Here is an 18,786-nt window from a genome sequence, read left to right on the forward strand (position 1 = left end):
TAGAATCCTGTTGGAAATGTATCATTTATATTCCTAAATCATTAGTTGAAATTGATACTGTTGCTGCTTCCTGTTGTCATGGATTGGAGAGCCATTTATGACAGTTGGATCAAGTAGCCCATGTCAGCTAATGTTTTTTAGGTAGGTGTTTTAGCCCATTGATTTTGTTGTAATGTTTGAGTCACTCGAGTATCACATGAACAAATGTGTAGAATTGCAGGAAATGAGCTTTAAATTTGCTAAATTCTCTCTGCCAACAAGAGGGGTGTGAACAGTTCGTGTCATGAACAGTACTTGTGGCCATAGAAATAGACGTGGCGCATGTTGCTTGGGTCACGAGGTGTTTTTTTTTTTTACTGCTCTGATAAATGACAATATCCATACAGCCCTTTGTCACCTAGGAAATCTGTGTTACCGGACCTTCTCAAACAGTATTTGAGTATTCTTGCCGTAGTCTAAACTATAATAGACATTTCATCACAAGGGGCAAATACGGAGATTGTCTGTACTGCCCAATCATATTACCTAATCATATTGATATGACCAAATTCACCAATCAGGAACGTCCTTTCAAACTCTGTGTTTTTAACTTTGATATAAGCCTCCTTAGCGCAGTAGGTAGCGCGTCAGTCTCATAATCTGAAGGTCGTGAGTTCGATCCTCACAGGGGGCATTGGCTTTTTCATGTACCTCTTTTTAGCTTTTGCAAGATTGTATTACACATGCCCTATCCCAAAACAACTCCCATCCCTTAGCCCTACGGCCTAGGCAATTCCGTAGGAGAGAACTGCATTAGTAAGCAGAATCTATTACCTTGATCCTCAGTCTGTGTGACCCATTGACATTTTCATAGTAAAGTACAGACATATGCAATGTCTGTTTTGATGACTGTTTTTGCCCACCAACTAGTTATATCTCATCGAGCCTGACCGATATGGCTTTTTCTTCATCTGATTACAATTTTTGGGGGGACAAAACTTACTGATACTGATATATGTGCGTTCCTGGTGTAACTCGGGCAGTTGTTGTTGCCATCCTGTACCTGTCCCGCAGGTGTGATGTTCGGATGTACCGATCCTGTGCAGGTGTTGTTACACGTGGTCTGCCACTGCGAGGACAATCAGCTGTCCGTCCTGTCTCCCTGTAGCGCTGTCTTAGGCGTCTCACGGTACGGACATTACAATTTATTTCCCTGGCCACATCTGCAGTCCTCATGCCTCCTTGCAGCATGCCTAACACGGAACCCAAACCGGCTGTGCGCGTGCGCCATCGTGCATACATTTATTTTGTCCCCCTACACCAAACGCGATCACGACACGCAGGTTAAAATATCAAAACAAACTCTGAACCAGTGACATTAATTTGGGGACAGGTCGAAAAGCATTAAACATTTATGGCAATTTAGCTTGCACTTGCTAGCTAATTTGTCCTATTTAGCTAGCTTGCTGTTGCTAGCTAATTTGTCCTGGGATATAAACATTAGGTTGTTATTTTACCTGAAATGCACAAGTTCCTCTACTCCAACAATTAATCTACACATAAAAACGGTAAACCGAATCGTTTCTAGTCATCTCTCCTCCTTCCAGGCCTTTTCATCGTTTAACTTATATGGTGATTGGCATCTAAACTTTCATCGTATTACCACGACATCCGGCAACAGTTCGTTTTTCAATCGCCCACATGGGTATAACCAATGAGGAGATCGCACGTGGGTACCTACTTCTATAAACCAATGAGGAGATGGGAGAGGCAGGACTTGCAGCGCGATCTGCGTCAGAAATAGGAATGACTTCTATTTTAGCCCTTGGCAACGCAGACGCTCGTTGACGCGTGCAAGCAGTGTGGGTGCAATAATTGAATAACATAGATTCCTAAATGTATTTTGCAACGCGAGCGGTGTAGTCAGGGTATAAGGCACGTTCACATATGTGAGCAGGAACCCTGGGCATATTTCTTTTGGTGTTTTTCAGAGTCAGTAGAAAGACCTCTTTAGTGTCCTAAGTTTTCATAACTGTGACCTTAATTGCCTACCGTCTGTAAGCTGTTAGTGTCTTAACGACCGCTCCACAGGTGCATGTTCATTAATTGTTTATGGTTCATTGAACAAGCATGGGAAACAGTGTTTTTACCTGAGTTAGTAGAATCCTGTTGGAAATGTATCATTTATATTCCTAAATCATTAGTTGAAATTGATACTGTTGCTGCTTCCTGTTGTCATGGATTGGAGAGCCATTTATGACAGTTGGATCAAGTAGCCCATGTCAGCTAATGTTTTTTAGGTAGGTGTTTTAGCCCATTGATTTTGTTGTAATGTTTGAGTCACTCGAGTATCACATGAACAAATGTGTAGAATTGCAGGAAATGAGCTTTAAATTTGCTAAATTCTCTCTGCCAACAAGAGGGGTGTGAACAGTTCGTGTCATGAACAGTACTTGTGGCCATAGAAATAGACGTGGCGCATGTTGCTTGGGTCACGAGGTGTTTTTTTTTTTTACTGCTCTGATAAATGACAATATCCATACAGCCCTTTGTCACCTAGGAAATCTGTGTTACCGGACCTTCTCAAACAGTATTTGAGTATTCTTGCCGTAGTCTAAACTATAATAGACATTTCATCACAAGGGGCAAATACGGAGATTGTCTGTACTGCCCAATCATATTACCTAATCATATTGATATGACCAAATTCACCAATCAGGAACGTCCTTTCAAACTCTGTGTTTTTAACTTTGATATAAGCCTCCTTAGCGCAGTAGGTAGCGCGTCAGTCTCATAATCTGAAGGTCGTGAGTTCGATCCTCACAGGGGGCATTGGCTTTTTCATGTACCTCTTTTTAGCTTTTGCAAGGTTGTATTACACATTCCCTATCCCAAAACAACTCCCATCCTTTAGCCCAACTAGTCTGTACCCTGCACACTGATTCAGTACAGGTGCCCCCATATATAGCCTCGTTATTCTTATTGTTTTACTTTTAATTATTACTTTTTATTTTGGGTCATTTGATATAAGCCTCCTTAGCGCAGTAGGTAGCGCGTCAGTCTCATAATCTGAAGGTCGTGAGTTCGATCCTCACAGGGGGCAGATTTTTTGTAGAGGTTGCACCCAGAGGAGAGTGTTGGTATAATATAGTTTATAGTAGGCAAAACAACCTCATTTTCACAATTTCAGTTATATCATCAAAATCAGAGAACGTTTTTGGGCTCATTCAGAAGTTTTTACCTGATTTAGTAGAATCCTGTTGAAAATGTATGTTAAAAGTATCATTTCTATTCCTAAAAAATTGTTGAAAATGATACTGTTTCTGCTTCCTGTTGTCATGGATTTTTTAATTACAGCCGTGTCAAAACACCGGTTTTAAATTCATAATCAATATGCTGAAATAGGTTGTGATATTTTGAAGACCAAAACATAAAATAACTCTCTACACACTTGTGTTCAGATTACTTGTATTCAGCTAAAATCGTTACCTTCTAAACTGCACATGCATCAACATTTGACAAGCGTCCACTCTAAACTGTAATTGATTAGCTTATTCTACTGTAATCAGTAGCATGCGCAAATGAATCACTCACATCAACATTGTATTGAAATCAATGGATCTGGAGCAATAAGCTCGGTGACATGTTACGTTAGCACTGTTCTAAAAGACAAACCACAAAGAATTTAGGGATGTTAACAGGTTAGCCGATAATTGGTTAGCAGCCGAAAATACATTTGACCGGTCATGCTTATCGTTCTATAGGTTAATTTGCATAATTGGGTGCATACAGAGCTTAGTTTGAGGAACGGAGTATCCTATTACCTGTCAGGCAGCGCAAGAGTAGCTCCTCACTGGAGTGAAACGTGTTTTTGTAAACCCAGTCATTGCGCAACAAATAACAATTCTAAATGCAATCGCATGTTAACTTTGAAGGCCACGATTAAAGCCCAATGCGTTTTTGAGTATTTCAAGTAAATGTTAAATGTGTCAATTAAATGTGTTGAGGACAAAATTATGCATTTAATTAAGTATTTTTGTTGTTGTAGTGGGAACAGTGACATTCGAACATTCAAAAAATATATACTTTAAGGAATTGATTTTAATATATTTTTTCATTTTGTATTTTTATGTTTAGCTCACATAATATAATTTAAAAGTATGCATTAAGGTGTCTAATATAATAAATGTCGCAAAAAACAATGTAGACATTAATAAATGCATTTCTTTAGGTATCAAACACATCAAATATATAGAAATCAAATGTTTGACTTTAATCCATTTATTCAATTACAGCCATTACAATGAGCCCATCCTCCTATAGCTCCTACCACCAGCCTCCACTGTGGTGCCTCCATGCCACATGCTTGTTCATAGGCATAGTGGCAGTTGTTATCGGTCTATTAACTCATTTACCGCCTGGTGATGTCAGTGATGTGTTTTTTTTAGGGAATCCCATTATTGTTCTGCTAATGTAAAATGTAGGTTTTCTTTTACTTTCACTTTCAAACAAAGACTGCTCCAGAGCAGTCATTTGGTAAGCGTTGGTGGTATAGTGGTGAGCATAGCTGCCTTCCAAGCAGTTGACCCGGGTTCGATTCCCGGCCAACGCAACTGGGTGTTTTGTTTGAATCACCCTTTGAAATGAATCTTCTAAAAGTCCAGTGCAGCTGTTTTTTTTTAAATCTCAGTATCAAATAGGGCTGACACCATTTAGTCAACTGGTCCATAGGCTGTTGGTCAACTGAGAATGTTTTAGTCGAGCAGTTTCCCCAAAAAAAGGATTTATGGCACGACTTGATTGACGCATATCTCAGTGGACTGATCCATTGCTGAAGCCGCGGGGATGGAAACAAGTTCTGTTTTATTTCATTCCATTTCCGAGTTGTCCATTTATTCATTGTGTTTTGTTTGGAGTGCTCCTGTCAACAATGTTTAAGGACGCGCACCTGATTACCCATAGAAGTAGGCCTAGGCTACCTGGCCTGCGAGCAAATGTAGGCTTATAAATGTGCCCATTTGGGGATCTGACAGTATTTCTGATTATCTTTAATCACCACCACTTATGAGCTGTGGAGCTTCTCAAAGTACATTTTTCTTCACCTCATACAGCAAGGAAACAAAGTCTGTTATTACATCCATTGAGAATGTCAATAGTTGCTCAATGTAGCCTATTTGAAAAATATTTCCAGCTCTCTCCCTTTGGATAACCACTCAGCAAATCAAATAAAAAAATGTCATGCTCTGATCCGGTGGAAACGTTACAAAACAAGTCTACCTGATTACTTCTTGTGCTTGCGCAATTAGCCTGGTATAGAGCCTACAGCTGTGTCTGCCCAGAGGTCAATGGCAGGGGAAACTGAGGGTCCAAAATATTTTATACAATGTTGCAAGTTTGTTAGCTCAAGCATCTGGCTGGACCAAACTGTTGATAGTTGATACATTGTTTCAAGTTCATTGCAGAAAGGCCATGTGTAGCCAAAGGGATTTATTTTTTATCGGGATATTTTTTTCACCTTCAGACTGTAATGATTTTATTTGTTGGCTTTATGTAGGCCATTTTTACATAGTTGGCAATGGCAATAGAAGTTACTTTTAGATTTGGGTCATTTTCATTTCGGTTTAGATATCATTTTTATTCATCACTTGAAAATGATTTTGAGATACAAAGACTTTACATATGAAATAAATTCAACTGTTCTACGAAAATATGCATATGAAAACCATAACTGGCACGCAGATCGGTCAAAATGGTAAGATAAGTTGGCGGGCCTCCTGAGTGGTGCAGTGTTCTAAGGCATTGCAACGCATAGCTATCCCTGCCGCTAGAGATCCCGGTTCAAGTCTGTGTTCTCTGCTGCTGGTTGCTACCGGGAGACCCATGGGGCGGTGCACAATTGGCCCAGTGGCGTCTGGTTTAGTGGAGGGTTTGGCCGGCAGGGATGTTTTTGTCCCTTCGCGCACTAGCAATTCCTGTGGAGGGCCAGGTGCAATGCGCGCCGACACGGTCGCCAGGTGTACGGTGTTTCCTCCGACACATTGGTGCGGCTGGTTTCCAGGTTAAGTGAGCAGTGCAGCTTGGCTGGGTTGTGTTTCGGAGGACGCGTGGCTCTCAACCTTCACCTATCCTGAGTCTGTTGCGGAGATGAGACAAGACTGTAACTTCCAATTGGATATAATGACATTTGGGGGTAAAAAATTAATTCAAGGTTAATTGGCACTCTAAATGGAAACCGACCCCTGGTGTAGCCTAATACCGGGAGCGTAATGGTGCTAGCTCTGCCACTAGAGCATCAGCAGCGGGAGGAGGAGATTCGGGAACAGGTTTTTTTTTCTGGTTAGGTTATCTTGGTTTCTGACACCCTCTTGAGTAATTTGTATCTTTGTTATTTAATCACAGTGTGCTTAAAGCATCAGACAAGCTCAGTAGCCTACATATAGTTGATTTTATTCAAACACATAGGGTGTGTCTATATATGGAAAAATACACTTTTTAAAATTTGGACCAGTCGATTGGTCGAAAGAACAGACGGCTTTTGGTCGACGAAACGTTGTTTTTGTCGTGGACTGCCCTTATATCTAATCATTTCTGGGTAACAATGAAATACCTTAGTGTGATTGTTTTCAATTAAAATGAGCAAAATGAGCAAAAATGACTTGTTAGTAAAGAGCAATTTGTCAAGCAAGAATTTTGCTAGGAATGTCTGGCATTGTCTGAGTGGAAAGGGGGAAACCTGAAAACTAGCTGTTATTGGCAGAGCTGTTTGTAACTCTTTGTTATTGGTCTATTAAGTAATTTACCGCCTGGTGATGTCAGTGATGTGTTTTTTAGGGAATCCCATTATTATTCTGCTAATGTAAAATGTAGGTTTTCTTTTACTTTCACTTTCAAACAAAGACTGCTCCAGAGAGTTATTTGGTAAGCGTTGGTGGTATAGTGGTGAGCATAGCTGCCTTCCAAGCAGTTGACCCGGGTTCGATTCCCGGCCAACGCAACAGGGTGTTTTGTTTGAATCACCCTTTGAAATGAATCTTCTAAAAGTCCAGTGCAGCTGTTTTTTTTAAAATCTCAGTATCAAATAGGGCTGACACCATTTAGTCAACTGGTCCATAGGCTGTTGGTCAACTGAGAATGTTTTAGTCGAGCAGTTTCCCCAAAAAAAGGATTTATGGCACGACTTGATTGACGCATATCTCAGTGGACTGATCCATTGCTGAAGCCGCGGGGATGGAAACAAGTTCTGTTTTATTTCATTCCATTTCCGAGTTGTCCATTTATTCATTGTGTTTTGTTTGGAGTGCTCCTGTCAACAATGTTTAAGGACGCGCACCTGATTACCCATAGAAGTAGGCCTAGGCTACCTGGCCTGCGAGCAAATGTAGGCTTATAAATGTGCCCATTTGGGGATCTGACAGTATTTCTGATTATCTTTAATCACCACCACTTATGAGCTGTGGAGCTTCTCAAAGTACATTTTTCTTCACCTCATACAGCAAGGAAACAAAGTCTGTTATTACATCCATTGAGAATGTCAATAGTTGCTCAATGTAGCCTATTTGAAAAATATTTCCAGCTCTCTCCCTTTGGATAACCACTCAGCAAATCAAATAAAAAAATGTCATGCTCTGATCCGGTGGAAACGTTACAAAACAAGTCTACCTGATTACTTCTTGTGCTTGCGCAATTATCCTGGTATAGAGCCTACAGCTGTGTCTGCCCAGAGGTCAATGGCAGGGGAAACTGAGGGTCCAAAATATTTTATACAATGTTGCAAGTTTGTTAGCTCAAGCATCTGGCTGGACCAAACTGTTGATAGTTGATACATTGTTTCAAGTTCATTGCAGAAAGGCCATGTGTAGCCAAAGGGATTTATTTTTTATCGGGATATTTTTTTCACCTTCAGACTGTAATGATTTTATTTGTTGGCTTTATGTAGGCCATTTTTACATAGTTGGCAATGGCAATAGAAGTTACTTTTAGATTTGGGTCATTTTCATTTCGGTTTAGATATCATTTTTATTCATCACTTGAAAATGATTTTGAGATACAAAGACTTTACATATGAAATAAATTCAACTGTTCTACGAAAATATGCATATGAAAACCATAACTGGCACGCAGATCGGTCAAAATGGTAAGATAAGTTGGCGGGCCTCCTGAGTGGTGCAGTGTTCTAAGGCATTGCAACGCATAGCTATCCCTGCCGCTAGAGATCCCGGTTCAAGTCTGTGTTCTCTGCTGCTGGTTGCTACCGGGAGACCCATGGGGCGGTGCACAATTGGCCCAGTGGCGTCTGGTTTAGTGGAGGGTTTGGCCGGCAGGGATGTTTTTGTCCCTTCGCGCACTAGCAATTCTTGTGGAGGGCCAGGTGCAATGCGCGCCGACACGGTCGCCAGGTGTACGGTGTTTCCTCCGACACATTGGTGCGGCTGGTTTCCAGGTTAAGTGAGCAGTGCAGCTTGGCTGGGTTGTGTTTCGGAGGACGCGTGGCTCTCAACCTTCACCTATCCTGAGTCTGTTGCGGAGATGAGACAAGACTGTAACTTCCAATTGGATATAATGACATTTGGGGGTAAAAAATTAATTCAAGGTTAATTGGCACTCTAAATGGAAACCGACCCCCTGGTGTAGCCTAATACCGGGAGTGTAATGGTGCTAGCTCTGCCACTAGAGCATCAGCAGCGGGAGGAGGAGATTCGGGAACAGGTTTTTTTTTCTGGTTAGGTTATCTTGGTTTCTGACACCCTCTTGAGTAATTTGTATCTTTGTTATTTAATCACAGTGTGCTTAAAGCATCAGACAAGCTCAGTAGCCTACATATAGTTGATTTTATTCAAACACATAGGGTGTGTCTATATATGGAAAAATACACTTTTTAAAATTTGGACCAGTCGATTGGTCGAAAGAACAGACGGCTTTTGGTCGACGAAACGTTGTTTTTGTCGTGGACTGCCCTTATATCTAATCATTTCTGGGTAACAATGAAATACCTTAGTGTGATTGTTTTCAATTAAAATGAGCAAAATGAGCAAAAATGACTTGTTAGTAAAGAGCAATTTGTCAAGCAAGAATTTTGCTAGGAATGTCTGGCATTGTCTGAGTGGAAAGGGGGAAACCTGAAAACTAGCTGTTATTGGCAGAGCTGTTTGTAACTCTTTGTTATTGGTCTATTAAGTAATTTACCGCCTGGTGATGTCAGTGATGTGTTTTTTAGGGAATCCCATTATTATTCTGCTAATGTAAAATGTAGGTTTTCTTTTACTTTCACTTTCAAACAAAGACTGCTCCAGAGAGTTATTTGGTAAGCGTTGGTGGTATAGTGGTGAGCATAGCTGCCTTCCAAGCAGTTGACCCGGGTTCGATTCCCGGCCAACGCAACAGGGTGTTTTGTTTGAATCACCCTTTGAAATGAATCTTCTAAAAGTCCAGTGCAGCTGTTTTTTTAAAAATCTCAGTATCAAATAGGGCTGACACCATTTAGTCAACTGGTCCATAGGCTGTTGGTCAACTGAGAATGTTTTAGTCGAGCAGTTTCCCCAAAAAAAGGATTTATGGCACGACTTGATTGACGCATATCTCAGTGGACTGATCCATTGCTGAAGCCGCGGGGATGGAAACAAGTTCTGTTTTATTTCATTCCATTTCCGAGTTGTCCATTTATTCATTGTGTTTTGTTTGGAGTGCTCCTGTCAACAATGTTTAAGGACGCGCACCTGATTACCCATAGAAGTAGGCCTAGGCTACCTGGCCTGCGAGCAAATGTAGGCTTATAAATGTGCCCATTTGGGGATCTGACAGTATTTCTGATTATCTTTAATCACCACCACTTATGAGCTGTGGAGCTTCTCAAAGTACATTTTTCTTCACCTCATACAGCAAGGAAACAAAGTCTGTTATTACATCCATTGAGAATGTCAATAGTTGCTCAATGTAGCCTATTTGAAAAATATTTCCAGCTCTCTCCCTTTGGATAACCACTCAGCAAATCAAATAAAAAAATGTCATGCTCTGATCCGGTGGAAACGTTACAAAACAAGTCTACCTGATTACTTCTTGTGCTTGCGCAATTATCCTGGTATAGAGCCTACAGCTGTGTCTGCCCAGAGGTCAATGGCAGGGGAAACTGAGGGTCCAAAATATTTTATACAATGTTGCAAGTTTGTTAGCTCAAGCATCTGGCTGGACCAAACTGTTGATAGTTGATACATTGTTTCAAGTTCATTGCAGAAAGGCCATGTGTAGCCAAAGGGATTTATTTTTTATCGGGATATTTTTTTCACCTTCAGACTGTAATGATTTTATTTGTTGGCTTTATGTAGGCCATTTTTACATAGTTGGCAATGGCAATAGAAGTTACTTTTAGATTTGGGTCATTTTCATTTCGGTTTAGATATCATTTTTATTCATCACTTGAAAATGATTTTGAGATACAAAGACTTTACATATGAAATAAATTCAACTGTTCTACGAAAATATGCATATGAAAACCATAACTGGCACGCAGATCGGTCAAAATGGTAAGATAAGTTGGCGGGCCTCCTGAGTGGTGCAGTGTTCTAAGGCATTGCAACGCATAGCTATCCCTGCCGCTAGAGATCCCGGTTCAAGTCTGTGTTCTCTGCTGCTGGTTGCTACCGGGAGACCCATGGGGCGGTGCACAATTGGCCCAGTGGCGTCTGGTTTAGTGGAGGGTTTGGCCGGCAGGGATGTTTTTGTCCCTTCGCGCACTAGCAATTCTTGTGGAGGGCCAGGTGCAATGCGCGCCGACACGGTCGCCAGGTGTACGGTGTTTCCTCCGACACATTGGTGCGGCTGGTTTCCAGGTTAAGTGAGCAGTGCAGCTTGGCTGGGTTGTGTTTCGGAGGACGCGTGGCTCTCAACCTTCACCTATCCTGAGTCTGTTGCGGAGATGAGACAAGACTGTAACTTCCAATTGGATATAATGACATTTGGGGGTAAAAAATTAATTCAAGGTTAATTGGCACTCTAAATGGAAACCGACCCCTGGTGTAGCCTAATACCGGGAGCGTAATGGTGCTAGCTCTGCCACTAGAGCATCAGCAGCGGGAGGAGGAGATTCGGGAACAGGTTTTTTTTTCTGGTTAGGTTATCTTGGTTTCTGACACCCTCTTGAGTAATTTGTATCTTTGTTATTTAATCACAGTGTGCTTAAAGCATCAGACAAGCTCAGTAGCCTACATATAGTTGATTTTATTCAAACACATAGGGTGTGTCTATATATGGAAAAATACACTTTTTAAAATTTGGACCAGTCGATTGGTCGAAAGAACAGACGGCTTTTGGTCGACGAAACGTTGTTTTTGTCGTGGACTGCCCTTATATCTAATCATTTCTGGGTAACAATGAAATACCTTAGTGTGATTGTTTTCAATTAAAATGAGCAAAATGAGCAAAAATGACTTGTTAGTAAAGAGCAATTTGTCAAGCAAGAATTTTGCTAGGAATGTCTGGCATTGTCTGAGTGGAAAGGGGGAAACCTGAAAACTAGCTGTTATTGGCAGAGCTGTTTGTAACTCTTTGTTATTGGTCTATTAAGTAATTTACCGCCTGGTGATGTCAGTGATGTGTTTTTTAGGGAATCCCATTATTATTCTGCTAATGTAAAATGTAGGTTTTCTTTTACTTTCACTTTCAAACAAAGACTGCTCCAGAGAGTTATTTGGTAAGCGTTGGTGGTATAGTGGTGAGCATAGCTGCCTTCCAAGCAGTTGACCCGGGTTCGATTCCCGGCCAACGCAACAGGGTGTTTTGTTTGAATCACCCTTTGAAATGAATCTTCTAAAAGTCCAGTGCAGCTGTTTTAAAAAAAATCTCAGTATCAAATAGGGCTGACACCATTTAGTCAACTGGTCCATAGGCTGTTGGTCAACTGAGAATGTTTTAGTCGAGCAGTTTCCCCAAAAAAAGGATTTATGGCACGACTTGATTGACGCATATCTCAGTGGACTGATCCATTGCTGAAGCCGCGGGGATGGAAACAAGTTCTGTTTTATTTCATTCCATTTCCGAGTTGTCCATTTATTCATTGTGTTTTGTTTGGAGTGCTCCTGTCAACAATGTTTAAGGACGCGCACCTGATTACCCATAGAAGTAGGCCTAGGCTACCTGGCCTGCGAGCAAATGTAGGCTTATAAATGTGCCCATTTGGGGATCTGACAGTATTTCTGATTATCTTTAATCACCACCACTTATGAGCTGTGGAGCTTCTCAAAGTACATTTTTCTTCACCTCATACAGCAAGGAAACAAAGTCTGTTATTACATCCATTGAGAATGTCAATAGTTGCTCAATGTAGCCTATTTGAAAAATATTTCCAGCTCTCTCCCTTTGGATAACCACTCAGCAAATCAAATAAAAAAATGTCATGCTCTGATCCGGTGGAAACGTTACAAAACAAGTCTACCTGATTACTTCTTGTGCTTGCGCAATTAGCCTGGTATAGAGCCTACAGCTGTGTCTGCCCAGAGGTCAATGGCAGGGGAAACTGAGGGTCCAAAATATTTTATACAATGTTGCAAGTTTGTTAGCTCAAGCATCTGGCTGGACCAAACTGTTGATAGTTGATACATTGTTTCAAGTTCATTGCAGAAAGGCCATGTGTAGCCAAAGGGATTTATTTTTTATCGGGATATTTTTTTCACCTTCAGACTGTAATGATTTTATTTGTTGGCTTTATGTAGGCCATTTTTACATAGTTGGCAATGGCAATAGAAGTTACTTTTAGATTTGGGTCATTTTCATTTCGGTTTAGATATCATTTTTATTCATCACTTGAAAATGATTTTGAGATACAAAGACTTTACATATGAAATAAATTCAACTGTTCTACGAAAATATGCATATGAAAACCATAACTGGCACGCAGATCGGTCAAAATGGTAAGATAAGTTGGCGGGCCTCCTGAGTGGTGCAGTGTTCTAAGGCATTGCAACGCATAGCTATCCCTGCCGCTAGAGATCCCGGTTCAAGTCTGTGTTCTCTGCTGCTGGTTGCTACCGGGAGACCCATGGGGCGGTGCACAATTGGCCCAGTGGCGTCTGGTTTAGTGGAGGGTTTGGCCGGCAGGGATGTTTTTGTCCCTTCGCGCACTAGCAATTCCTGTGGAGGGCCAGGTGCAATGCGCGCCGACACGGTCGCCAGGTGTACGGTGTTTCCTCCGACACATTGGTGCGGCTGGTTTCCAGGTTAAGTGAGCAGTGCAGCTTGGCTGGGTTGTGTTTTGGAGGACGCGTGGCTCTCAACCTTCACCTATCCTGAGTCTGTTGCGGAGACAAGACTGTAACTTCCAATTGGATATAATGACATTTGGGGGTAAAAAATTAATTCAAGGTTAATTGGCACTCTAAATGGAAACCGACCCCCTGGTGTAGCCTAATACCGGGAGTGTAATGGTGCTAGCTCTGCCACTAGAGCATCAGCAGCGGGAGGAGGAGATTCGGGAACAGGTTTTTTTTTCTGGTTAGGTTATCTTGGTTTCTGACACCCTCTTGAGTAATTTGTGTCTTTGTTATTTAATCACAGTGTGCTTAAAGCATCAGACAAGCTCAGTAGCCTACATATAGTTGATTTTATTCAAACACATAGGGTGTGTCTATATATGGAAAAATACACTTTTTAAAATTTGGACCAGTCGATTGGTCGAAAGAACAGACGGCTTTTGGTCGACGAAACATTTTTTTTGTCGTGGACTGCCCTTATATCTAATCATTTCTGGGTAACAATGAAATACCTTAGTGTGATTGTTTTCAATTAAAATGATCAAAAATGATCAAAAATGACTTGTTAGTAAAGAGCAATTTGTCAAGCAAGAATTTTGCTAGGAATGTCTGGCATTGTCTGAGTGGAAAGGGGGAAACCTGAAAACTAGCTGTTATTGGCAGAGCTGTTTGTAACTCTTTGTTATTGGTCTATTAAGTAATTTACCGCCTGGTGATGTCAGTGATGTGTTTTTTAGGGAATCCCATTATTATTCTGCTAATGTAAAATGTAGGTTTACTTTTACTTTCACTTTCAAACAAAGACTGCTCCAGGCAGTTATTTGGTAAGCGTTGGTGGTATAGTGGTGAGCATAGCTGCCTTCCAAGCAGTTGACCCGGGTTCGATTCCCGGCCAACGCAACTGGGTGTTTTGTTTGAATCACCCTTTGAAATGAATCTTCTAAAAGTCCAGTGCAGCTGTTTTTTTTTAAATCTCAGTATCAAATAGGGCTGACACCATTTAGTCAACTGGTCCATAGGCTGTTGGTCAACTGAGAATGTTTTAGTCGAGCAGTTTCCCCAAAAAAAGGATTTATGGCACGACTTGATTGACGCATATCTCAGTGGACTGATCCATTGCTGAAGCCGCGGGGATGGAAACAAGTTCTGTTTTATTTCATTCCATTTCCGAGTTGTCCATTTATTCATTGTGTTTTGTTTGGAGTGCTCCTGTCAACAATGTTTAAGGACGCGCACCTGATTACCCATAGAAGTAGGCCTAGGCTACCTGGCCTGCGAGCAAATGTAGGCTTATAAATGTGCCCATTTGGGGATCTGACAGTATTTCTGATTATCTTTAATCACCACCACTTATGAGCTGTGGAGCTTCTCAAAGTACATTTTTCTTCACCTCATACAGCAAGGAAACAAAGTCTGTTATTACATCCATTGAGAATGTCAATAGTTGCTCAATGTAGCCTATTTGAAAAATATTTCCAGCTCTCTCCCTTTGGATAACCACTCAGCAAATCAAATAAAAAAATGTCATGCTCTGATCCGGTGGAAACGTTACAAAACAAGTCTACCTGATTACTTCTTGTGCTTGCGCAATTAGCCTGGTATAGAGCCTACAGCTGTGTCTGCCCAGAGGTCAATGGCAGGGGAAACTGAGGGTCCAAAATATTTTATACAATGTTGCAAGTTTGTTAGCTCAAGCATCTGGCTGGACCAAACTGTTGATAGTTGATACATTGTTTCAAGTTCATTGCAGAAAGGCCATGTGTAGCCAAAGGGATTTATTTTTTATCGGGATATTTTTTTCACCTTCAGACTGTAATGATTTTATTTGTTGGCTTTATGTAGGCCATTTTTACATAGTTGGCAATGGCAATAGAAGTTACTTTTAGATTTGGGTCATTTTCATTTCGGTTTAGATATCATTTTTATTCATCACTTGAAAATGATTTTGAGATACAAAGACTTTACATATGAAATAAATTCAACTGTTCTACGAAAATATGCATATGAAAACCATAACTGGCACGCAGATCGGTCAAAATGGTAAGATAAGTTGGCGGGCCTCCTGAGTGGTGCAGTGTTCTAAGGCATTGCAACGCATAGCTATCCCTGCTGCTAGAGATCCCGGTTCAAGTCTGTGTTCTCTGCTGCTGGTTGCTACCGGGAGACCCATGGGGCGGTGCACAATTGGCCCAGTGGCGTCTGGTTTAGTGGAGGGTTTGGCCGGCAGGGATGTTTTTGTCCCTTCGCGCACTAGCAATTCCTGTGGAGGGCCAGGTGCAATGCGCGCCGACACGGTCGCCAGGTGTACGGTGTTTCCTCCGACACATTGGTGCGGCTGGTTTCCAGGTTAAGTGAGCAGTGCAGCTTGGCTGGGTTGTGTTTCGGAGGACGCGTGGCTCTCAACCTTCACCTATCCTGAGTCTGTTGCGGAGACAAGACTGTAACTTCCAATTGGATATAATGACATTTGGGGGTAAAAAATTAATTCAAGGTTAATTGGCACTCTAAATGGAAACCGACCCCCTGGTGTAGCCTAATACCGGGAGTGTAATGGTGCTAGCTCTGCCACTAGAGCATCAGCAGCGGGAGGAGGAGATTCGGGAACAGGTTTTTTTTTCTGGTTAGGTTATCTTGGTTTCTGACACCCTCTTGAGTAATTTGTGTCTTTGTTATTTAATCACAGTGTGCTTAAAGCATCAGACAAGCTCAGTAGCCTACATATAGTTGATTTTATTCAAACACATAGGGTGTGTCTATATATGGAAAAATACACTTTTTAAAATTTGGACCAGTCGATTGGTCGAAAGAACAGACGGCTTTTGGTCGACGAAACATTTTTTTTGTCGTGGACTGCCCTTATATCTAATCATTTCTGGGTAACAATGAAATACCTTAGTGTGATTGTTTTCAATTAAAATGATCAAAAATGATCAAAAATGACTTGTTAGTAAAGAGCAATTTGTCAAGCAAGAATTTTGCTAGGAATGTCTGGCATTGTCTGAGTGGAAAGGGGGAAACCTGAAAACTAGCTGTTATTGGCAGAGCTGTTTGTAACTCTTTGTTATTGGTCTATTAAGTAATTTACCGCCTGGTGATGTCAGTGATGTGTTTTTTAGGGAATCCCATTATTATTCTGCTAATGTAAAATGTAGGTTTTCTTTTACTTTCACTTTCAAACAAAGACTGCTCCAGGCAGTTATTTGGTAAGCGTTGGTGGTATAGTGGTGAGCATAGCTGCCTTCCAAGCAGTTGACCCGGGTTCGATTCCCGGCCAACGCAACTGGGTGTTTTGTTTGAATCACCCTTTGAAATGAATCTTCTAAAAGTCCAGTGCAGCTGTTTTTTTTTAAATCTCAGTATCAAATAGGGCTGACACCATTTAGTCAACTGGTCCATAGGCTGTTGGTCAACTGAGAATGTTTTAGTCGAGCAGTTTCCCCAAAAAAAGGATTTATGGCACGACTTGATTGACGCATATCTCAGTGGACTGATCCATTGCTGAAGCCGCGGGGATGGAAACAAGTTCTGTTTTATTTCATTCCATTTCCGAGTTGTCCATTTATTCATTGTGTTTTGTTTGGAGTGCTCCTGTCAACAATGTTTAAGGACGCGCACCTGATTACCCATAGAAGTAGGCCTAGGCTACCTGGCCTGCGAGCAAATGTAGGCTTATAAATGTGCCCATTTGGGGATCTGACAGTATTTCTGATTATCTTTAATCACCACCACTTATGAGCTGTGGAGCTTCTCAAAGTACATTTTTCTTCACCTCATACAGCAAGGAAACAAAGTCTGTTATTACATCCATTGAGAATGTCAATAGTTGCTCAATGTAGCCTATTTGAAAAATATTTCCAGCTCTCTCCCTTTGGATAACCACTCAGCAAATCAAATAAAAAAATGTCATGCTCTGATCCGGTGGAAACGTTACAAAACAAGTCTACCTGATTACTTCTTGTGCTTGCGCAATTAGCCTGGTATAGAGCCTACAGCTGTGTCTGCCCAGAGGTCAATGGCAGGGGAAACTGAGGGTCCAAAATATTTTATACAATGTTGCAAGTTTGTTAGCTCAAGCATCTGGCTGGACCAAACTGTTGATAGTTGATACATTGTTTCAAGTTCATTGCAGAAAGGCCATGTGTAGCCAAAGGGATTTATTTTTTATCGGGATATTTTTTTCACCTTCAGACTGTAATGATTTTATTTGTTGGCTTTATGTAGGCCATTTTTACATAGTTGGCAATGGCAATAGAAGTTACTTTTAGATTTGGGTCATTTTCATTTCGGTTTAGATATCATTTTTATTCATCACTTGAAAATGATTTTGAGATACAAAGACTTTACATATGAAATAAATTCAACTGTTCTACGAAAATATGCATATGAAAACCATAACTGGCACGCAGATCGGTCAAAATGGTAAGATAAGTTGGCGGGCCTCCTGAGTGGTGCAGTGTTCTAAGGCATTGCAACGCATAGCTATCCCTGCTGCTAGAGATCCCGGTTCAATTCTGTGTTCTCTGCTGCTGGTTGCTACCGGGAGACCCATGGGGCGGTGCACAATTGGCCCAGTGGCGTCTGGTTTAGTGGAGGGTTTGGCCGGCAGGGATGTTTTTGTCCCTTCGCGCACTAGCAATTCCTGTGGAGGGCCAGGTGCAATGCGCGCCGACACGGTCGCCAGGTGTACGGTGTTTCCTCCGACACATTGGTGCGGCTGGTTTCCAGGTTAAGTGAGCAGTGCAGCTTGGCTGGGTTGTGTTTCGGAGGACGCGTGGCTCTCAACCTTCACCTATCCTGAGTCTGTTGCGGAGATGAGACAAGACTGTAACTTCCAATTGGATATAATGACATTTGGGGGTAAAAAATTAATTCAAGGTTAATTGGCACTCTAAATGGAAACCGACCCCTGGTGTAGCCTAATACCGGGAGCGTAATGGTGCTAGCTCTGCCACTAGAGCATCAGCAGCGGGAGGAGGAGATTCGGGAACAGGTTTTTTTTTCTGGTTAGGTTATCTTGGTTTCTGACACCCTCTTGAGTAATTTGTATCTTTGTTATTTAATCACAGTGTGCTTAAAGCATCAGACAAGCTCAGTAGCCTACATATAGTTGATTTTATTCAAACACATAGGGTGTGTCTATATATGGAAAAATACACTTTTTAAAATTTGGACCAGTCGATTGGTCGAAAGAACAGACGGCTTTTGGTCGACGAAACGTTTTTTTTGTCGTGGACTGCCCTTATATCTAATCATTTCTGGGTAACAATGAAATACCTTAGTGTGATTGTTTTCAATTAAAATGAGCAAAATGAGCAAAAATGACTTGTTAGTAAAGAGCAATTTGTCAAGCAAGAATTTTGCTAGGAATGTCTGGCATTGTCTGAGTGGAAAGGGGGAAACCTGAAAACTAGCTGTTATTGGCAGAGCTGTTTGTAACTCTTTGTTATTGGTCTATTAAGTAATTTACCGCCTGGTGATGTCAGTGATGTGTTTTTTAGGGAATCCCATTATTATTCTGCTAATGTAAAATGTAGGTTTTCTTTTACTTTCACTTTCAAACAAAGACTGC

At 41.3% G+C, this 18,786-nt stretch overlaps 9 non-coding genes across 9 annotated transcripts; all 9 read left to right on the plus strand.

Annotated features, from left to right (window-relative positions):
* Positions 1-600: 600 nt before the first annotated feature.
* Positions 601-673, plus strand: trnam-cau (transfer RNA methionine (anticodon CAU)). The gene has a single exon. It is a non-coding gene; the product is annotated as a tRNA-Met (tRNA).
* Positions 674-2,738: 2,065 nt separating this feature from the next.
* Positions 2,739-2,811, plus strand: trnam-cau (transfer RNA methionine (anticodon CAU)). The gene has a single exon. It is a non-coding gene; the product is annotated as a tRNA-Met (tRNA).
* A 198-nt stretch (positions 2,812-3,009) lies between these two features.
* trnam-cau (transfer RNA methionine (anticodon CAU)) lies at positions 3,010-3,082 on the plus strand. Its single transcript has one exon. It is a non-coding gene; the product is annotated as a tRNA-Met (tRNA).
* A 1,437-nt stretch (positions 3,083-4,519) lies between these two features.
* On the plus strand, positions 4,520-4,591 carry trnag-ucc (transfer RNA glycine (anticodon UCC)). The gene has a single exon. It is a non-coding gene; the product is annotated as a tRNA-Gly (tRNA).
* A 2,310-nt stretch (positions 4,592-6,901) lies between these two features.
* Positions 6,902-6,973, plus strand: trnag-ucc (transfer RNA glycine (anticodon UCC)). The gene has a single exon. It is a non-coding gene; the product is annotated as a tRNA-Gly (tRNA).
* A 2,311-nt stretch (positions 6,974-9,284) lies between these two features.
* On the plus strand, positions 9,285-9,356 carry trnag-ucc (transfer RNA glycine (anticodon UCC)). The gene has a single exon. It is a non-coding gene; the product is annotated as a tRNA-Gly (tRNA).
* A 2,310-nt stretch (positions 9,357-11,666) lies between these two features.
* Positions 11,667-11,738, plus strand: trnag-ucc (transfer RNA glycine (anticodon UCC)). The gene has a single exon. It is a non-coding gene; the product is annotated as a tRNA-Gly (tRNA).
* Positions 11,739-14,045: 2,307 nt separating this feature from the next.
* Positions 14,046-14,117, plus strand: trnag-ucc (transfer RNA glycine (anticodon UCC)). The gene has a single exon. It is a non-coding gene; the product is annotated as a tRNA-Gly (tRNA).
* A 2,307-nt stretch (positions 14,118-16,424) lies between these two features.
* Positions 16,425-16,496, plus strand: trnag-ucc (transfer RNA glycine (anticodon UCC)). The gene has a single exon. It is a non-coding gene; the product is annotated as a tRNA-Gly (tRNA).
* Positions 16,497-18,786: the final 2,290 nt, after the last annotated feature.

Source organism: Salmo salar, chromosome 03, assembly GCF_965601325.2.
Source record: "Salmo salar chromosome 03, fSalSal1, whole genome shotgun sequence".
In the NCBI taxonomy this organism is placed as follows: Eukaryota; Metazoa; Chordata; class Actinopteri; order Salmoniformes; family Salmonidae; genus Salmo; species Salmo salar.